The sequence below is a fragment of the Dermochelys coriacea genome, chromosome 9 (genome assembly GCF_009764565.3).
Source record: "Dermochelys coriacea isolate rDerCor1 chromosome 9, rDerCor1.pri.v4, whole genome shotgun sequence".
Classification (NCBI taxonomy): Eukaryota; Metazoa; Chordata; order Testudines; family Dermochelyidae; genus Dermochelys; species Dermochelys coriacea.
In genome coordinates, this window is record NC_050076.1 from 84,367,157 (window position 1) to 84,374,443 (window position 7,287).

Here is a 7,287-nt window from a genome sequence, read left to right on the forward strand (position 1 = left end):
CATCTTTACCAAGAATCAGATAGACAGAAAGTTCAGAATATTAAGAGACAAATAAATGAACCATGGGTTTGAGACAAAAAGTGCATTAAAGTCAGTGGGAAGACTCCCATTGATTTAAGCAGGTTTTGGATTGGGCCTTTTTCTTTCTTGGTGGTTGATTTTCCACTAATCATGTAGCTTTTAGTCACTTGCATGGGACCACTCTCGAATGAGTGGAATTAAGCCCCATATTCTGTCATCACATTTTCTCCCCCTCACAGAAGTGACTTTAATATATTAATTGGAACTTTCACAGTATTTATGTCTGAAGGGGTTGACTCACCGCTGTCATCTCCTTGTGGCTGTGTGTGATGTAGCAGCTTTATCCCTGCTGGGTGTCTCCTGTTGACAGCTGCTGCTTGACCCGCCTCTTCCTGTGACTCAGCTTCCAGCCAGTTCACTTGAAAGTCTCTCCCTTTCCAGGGCAATCTGTGAATAAAAGACAAAGGGAATTAATGCAAATAAACAAAGTTAATAAGAAAGAGGAAAATTATTCTTTGTCAAGGTGCATCAGCATGAGGCCCTCTCTTCCCTAAAGGCAGTGGTCATTTGGGAAGCTCCTGCCTTCTGGAGCCGAGGACTGAAGGTCTGTTTTCTTCCCTGGTCTACCAACAAGTGAGCTGCTCTGCTCCCCTTTTAAGCTCCCCCTACAGCTTCTGCATTCCTTGAAGGTGTGGCAGGGTAGAGCTGCCTGCACCCAGAACAGATCTTTAACCACTTCTTGTCCCGTGTGGAGTTTGTATATCTCCATAATGCCTTACACAGCAACAAAGGGCTATATGATGTTCTTTTCCTCTATCTTTTAAAGGTTCTGCATCTATAGCCCCTATTAAACACAATGTTCATATCCACAACTGGTTCCTCTAACTCATTGTACTTTAAAATGGAGAAAGGCTGTTGTCCCCTGTGTTCGAACTTAAGTCGCTTCATAAAGCAATTCTGATTTTCTACTGAGCTCTCTAGTAGGCCAGTGAAGAGTCAGAGAGTTATATAGACATTGTAGTAACAGTTTCTCTTGATCCACTCAGCTACAAAGCTCTGTAAAGCAAAGCAGTTTAAGATCACTTAAAATGTCCCACAGATGAATGCAGGTTTTTTGGTTTGTTTTTTTTGCTGAAACAGAAAAATAGAAAGACTATGAGACCAATTCTACTCTCACTTACACCAATGTAGATCAGGAGTAACGCTACTGAAGTAAATGGTGTTATACATGTGTAAAACTGGTGTACTTAAGAGGAGAGTCAGCCCCCAAATCTTGGTTATTTGGAGCTAACTGAGGCACACTTTAATGCCTGATTGCACATGAAGTTGCCATCTGCCACATATTGTATACCAGTATTAAGCCATATTGCTTCTGAAAAGCAAAAGCACTTGCTAGCATAGGTTTTAGCCAAAGGATTTCAGATAACTACACTTGATAAAAGGACTGACTCTTCAACAATAATCAGCAAATCCACATTTGTAGAATTGTTAGCCCTTTCATATAAGATTTGGCTGCACAGGTAACTCTATTCATTAAGTTGGGCTGTCTAGCAGCTAGCCCAAACCTAAAGCAATTTCTATCCAAATTAACATAAGCCGAGTCCTCAGACTAGATAGAATATTTACGTACGTTTTGGATAGGATTCTGCAGATGGTAGGAGGATTGTACAAACACTGTGGTGTTAATCATCAGTGGTTAGCATTGTTTGAAGCGTTGTCAGGTTACTAGTAGTTGGCAATGCTAAAGAAATGTACAGAACTAAAAATTCTCTTTTTTTGGGGGGGCGGGAGGGAGGGAAGGTCTCCTACCTTCCAGAAATTACATGTACTGGTTGGAACTCTGGCTGTGTAATTATGAGTCATAATAAACCATGCAAGTACAAGCAGTCGTTATGGGTGTCTTCAAGTTACTGGCAGCCGGTCTGCTTGAATTTCTTCACTTTGCATGTACGTTTCACAGATGCCTCCTCCAGTTCTTTGAATTTCTAAGAGTTCTTAGAGTTAAGACACTTGCCAGTAGAATACTTATTATATTCTGCCTTATTTTACATTTTGAAGGAAAATAAGCTAATTAACAGCCCTCTTTCTGAGCTTGTTCAAGAAAGAAATGCCAGATTAGTCAGATGTCATATCTGCTTTTAAGGTAGATATCATGAATCAGGCAGCATGCAGTGTTGTTGTAGCAGGCAGATCATTCCCACATCCAAAGAAACTGTTCCTGTCTCGCGTGTAAATAATGGGCTAAATTAATCCCTTCTTTAACTCCAGTGAAGTGATCAGAGGTGGCTCTTTTCTTCCTTTCACACTACACTTTTTAAATGTAGAAATGTCTTTAGAGGGAGACACACTCCAAACAATCAAACTACCCAGAAATATTTAAAAGTAAAAGCCAACTAGGATACATTTGATCAAGAGAGGGCATGGCATGGCACCAGAATGAACATACAACTTGAGTCATTAGCACAGCAGCTTATTCAACTTGAAAGATAAAATTCATAAATAAACTAAGAATCAGCTTAAACAATACCTCCTCTTGAATGCCAGTGTTTTAAAGTGACTGTTACAGGTTGCTCTACTCACTACTGGGTGGCATCCCTTCTAGTGATTAGCTCCACCCAGTTCAGCTCCCCCTTTCTTCTCTTCCACTGTTGCAACTCTCCTCCAGCTCACAGAGTCACAGTACAGTGTCTTCGTGACTCAGCTCTCCGGTCAGGTCACACTGTGATTCCCCTTCTAGGGAAAAAGAAAAAGGAGGACTTGTGGCACCTTAGAGACTAACAAATTTATTTGAGCATAAGCTTTCGTGAGCTACAGCTTACTTGTCTTTCAAAGTCTCTCTGCACAAGCAGTCCTCACACCTGTTTCCCTGACTCCCACAGTGACTCAGGCAGTCTTCCCATTGACTGTCCCAAGCAATACCACTCTGCAGTGGATGGTAGGGAAACTCAGGCCCACCCTTTACTCTGGGTTCCAGTCCAGGACCCGGATGTGAGCATTTAAAATCTGATCCTTCACCAGCTTAACTTTACAGAAGCAAACCAGTTTGCGCACAGGGAAGCTTCCTTCTAATTAGTGCCCTCCACATAACCTAAATGTCCCCTGTGTTTGCAGCTTAATTGGCTGATTGGGCCTATCCAGCCTAATTCATCCTTTTCAAGGCCAGAATGGGGAGCACACCGCATCACAGTGATCACACAAAGCAATGTGATATTAATATTACAGAATCTGGAAAAAAGCAGACCAGTTAACATTGCCAACCTATAATATCTCAACATTCCCTTATATATGCAATTGCGACGTTAAGAGCACTCATTACAATGCCCACAACATCCATCATCCCATACCAAATGAGCAAGTATCAGTCCTATTGACATGTCATCTTGTACCTAAGAAATAATTCACATTACATGCTTCATTGACATAAATGGGTTTTGAACAGAGAAGTATGTGTGTTGCAAAGTTTGGATATGGATTTCAAAAACTTCAAAGCTCCGAAGCGTTCAGATTAGTGGCAGGGTCCGGGCTGATTAATTTCACTTGCTTTTGAAATCCTCAAATAAATTATTTATTTTTACTTTATTATTAGAAAGAGAAATATCACCTCTAGTCATGCCCTCTATCTATCTGTGCTTTTGTCTTCTTGTCATCAGACATAGGACACATTTTTGCAAACATTTTTATCACTTTCTCTTCAAATTACAGAATACCATGGAGGCTGCAAGGTTTCAAAACATAGCTGAGAAGGAAGTTGTTTTAAGGCCAGCCAAGTTGTGATACTTTATTTAATCTTTCACAGGGGTGAGCTCATCTTCCATTACCAAACTAATACTATAATCAAGACAAGTCCTTGTTCTAGGGAGGCTATGGCTGACGCATTCCTTCCTGCTGCCTTAAGGCCCTGATCCTGCTGTCATTGAATTCAATGAGAAAAACTTAATGAGGCAGCATCCTGCCCTAAATTATAATCTCTGCAATATTTAGAAAAAAAATATCAAAAAGAAACAGCTGCTTTCTACTTTATCTGAAAATTAGCTCCAGAAATAATGGAATGAGGAAGGAAATCAGGCTGGTGTAGTTGATAAAGGATCCCCAGGAGCTCCAATTCAAATCTTAGCTCCAGTGCAAACTTCTAATGAGTTTATTCCTCTGATTTCCACTATGGCCCACTTTGCAATAAACTCAGCAGAGCTGCCCCAATAACAGAACAGGATAATGAAGTTCAGGATATCTTCCAGATTAAGGCTTTAATCTGGCAGTCTATGAGGAATTTGCACTGCAGATCTTTCCACCTGATTTGTGGATGTAGTTTCCAGGTTTTCCCAAACAAACACTCACCAATCTGCACAGAGACAAATATGGTTGTAATTAACAAGCTCATTTTACTGTATATAAATCAGGAAAAGGGAGAAATTTTGTTAAATGAAGACAACTATCAAAGGAATTATTTTGCTTCCAATTAGGTAAATAAGAAGTAAACCTTTTCAATGACTGGCTTCCATTAGTTTTAACTCAATGCTCTAGTTTGTTTTGTGGAAGCCTGCAGATGGTCCTTTGTTAGTGCTGAGCTTAGTGCAATAGCTAATTTAAAACTCACTTCTGTACTCCATAGATTTTTGTCTTCCTTTTAACTAAAATGATTTTCTAGTACATCTTGGTCTTCTCTGACAGCTGTTGCTGTTTAACTTCTGATCATTTTGCTGAGCACATACACTCTGCAAAGATACATGATTGCGAGCAAGGTTTATAACCTGGAAATAAAACAAAACTACTGGCACTTTGAAAACAGTTGATTTTTTCTTAAAAAAAACCATTAACTGGACATATCCTACTTTCCTGTGTTAGTCTTTAGTAGTTACTTAGCTCACAGTTACATTTGATACATGTTTTCCCCCCCATTTCATCTTTTTAGTCTTATCTATTGTGACAAAGCTCTGTCCTTGCCTCCGTGGGTCCCGCATTTCCTGGCAGATTTCGCTAGCCTCACTGTGACCCTTCATGTAACCCTTCTTTCTCTAGAGACAAGGGTCACAGTCTACTGAGCCATTTTCATCATAAGCCAGCGAGGGAGGTGAGGAGAAGTCATCCTCCCTTGCACAGTCTCTGTTGTCTCCCAGTCTCAGTGATTAATCAGGGGCAAAGGTCGGGGGGGTGGAGAGCCCGGGCCCAACCTCTACTCTGGGCTCCAGCCCAGGGACCCTAATAGCATCAGCTATGGTAGCTGACCTTTTAGAAACATGACATGTACAATTCTCTGGGCTACTTCCCCCACAGCAGCCTTCACTTCCTCAAGCTCCACTTCACCCTTACCTCAGGGCCTCCTTCCTTGTACCTGATATGGTGTGTACTACTCAGCCTCTCCAACCACGCAACTTCTTCCCACAGCTCCTGACATGCACTCCCACCTGACTGACTGGAAGGCTTTTAACTAGTTTCAGCCAGCCCCTGATTGGCTTCAGGTGTCCCAATCAACCTAGCCTTCTCCCTGCCTTCTGGAAAGTTCTTAATTGGCCCCAGGTGTCTTAATTGACCTGGAGCAGCTTCCATTTCACTGATCCTGGTACTAGGGATTTGTTTAGCCTGGAGTGAATCTCTCTCTCTCTCTCTCCCACTGCTCTTCCATAGCCTTCTAGCTTGGAGGGAGGTGGGAAGCTGCTACTCCTGCTGCTAGGCCCTCAGCTCTCCCTGCTGCTCCAACTGCTCCCTTGGCTGGGCCAGACAACCCCCGTTCTCTGCTATCTGGTTGCTGGACCCCCCACTCTTGGGTGCTGCTACTGCTCCAACTGCAGCCCCGGGGGGGGCTGCTAGCCCACTCCCCAGAGAGGAGGAGTGAGGGACCCCAGCCACTGCTGTTGTGGACACCACCACCTGAGAAGGTCCTTTATGCCTCCCTGGACCACCACCTGGAGTTCCTGGAGCTGCTGCTACTGCTGCTGCTGTGGAGTCTGCTGGCTGGAGCTGCTGAAGCCTGAGGAGGAGAACAAGAGGACCATCTACCAGTGGGGGAGCACCTAGAGACTTTGCAGACCACCGTGGAGGGGGCCCTAAGACTAAGTAACTTTGTGCTCTTGTGGTGGAGGTTTTGACTGTGTTTCCAGGGACACAGGGGGTGTGGCGTGGAGCTGCCCCCCAATCCATCTGCGTGTCCCCCCCAACCCCCACCACTGCTACCACCACCGCTGCCCCCTCCACCACCCCCACCGGCTGTATACCATCTGCCTCAGCTCCTGCCTCTGGACTCAGCTTCTTGCTTTGTTTGCCATGCCCTATTACCACCCTTTGGGCCAGAAGCAGCAGCCAGCTTAAAAAAAAGACTTGTGAAAGTGCATGTGGGCACATGTGCCCCCCCCGGACTGCCTACACCCCAGCTTTGCCCTTTACTACCTGCCCCATTTGCCACTTATAGCTTTGCCCCCCCTTTTGCCCCAGCCCCGCTTACTAGCTTCAGTTTGTTTGCCTGCCCCACCCATTTCCTTCTGCAGACTTTGTTTGTTTGCCCCGCCCCAGCCTCTGAAGCTAGCCCCTTGGTTTCCCTGTTCTACCCCCAGACCGCTTAGCCCCTCGCTCCATGTGCCCATGCCCCCTCCCATGCGCTTGTGCAATTCCCCTTTTTAGTTGCAACCCTCTTCACTGCACCTTCGATGTTGTTGAATCCCCCCCCCCCCGTAGTGCACCAAGAGGAGCCGGAATTTCCACCTTGTGTCGGTGACTGACCCCTAACCCCTGATTGCCCCCCGTCCAGCCCACCACTTTTGGCGCCCTCCTCCCCTGCCTGCAGCCTAGCGGGGAGGAGTGGTCGACCTGCTTCCCCTCTCCCCTCCTCCTTTTGGTGTCCCCCTTTCCTCCTTGCTCATGATGGCGGGGGATGAGACGGGTGAGACCTCTCCAGTAGCCCGAGCTCTCCCTCCCCCGCCTACCCCTCTGTCACCCCCCCAAGCTTCTACGTCCGCTGCCAAACCATCTGCCATCGCCCCCGCTGGGGCACCAGCAGCGACGGGCACCGGGGTGACCTCCACTGCTGCCACGTCTATCACACCCTCAGATTTGGGGGGAGTCCTCCCAGCCGGCGGGAAGGGCCAGGGGAAGAAGAAGGGGAAGGGCCCCGCTAAAAAGACCAGGCCCTCCATGGCAGGGGCTGCCCCCAGTGCCCCGGCCCCATCTCCAGCTGGGGCGCCCCTCCCCGCTGTTCCCTCCACCAGCTCTGCAGGTGTCCCTCCCCCGGCCCCTAGAGCATACGCCCAGGTGGCGGCAGCCCCCCCGTCTGCCGCT

General features: G+C 46.1%; 1 long non-coding RNA gene across 1 annotated transcript; it reads right to left on the reverse strand.

The window, feature by feature from the left end:
* Positions 1–322: 322 nt before the first annotated feature.
* Positions 323–3,960, reverse strand: LOC122455859. Its single transcript, XR_006274361.1, has 2 exons — positions 3,623–3,960; positions 323–468 (listed from the first exon to the last, which is right to left on the reverse strand). It is a non-coding gene; the product is annotated as an uncharacterized LOC122455859 (long non-coding RNA).
* Between the last annotated feature and the right edge of the window lie 3,327 nt (positions 3,961–7,287).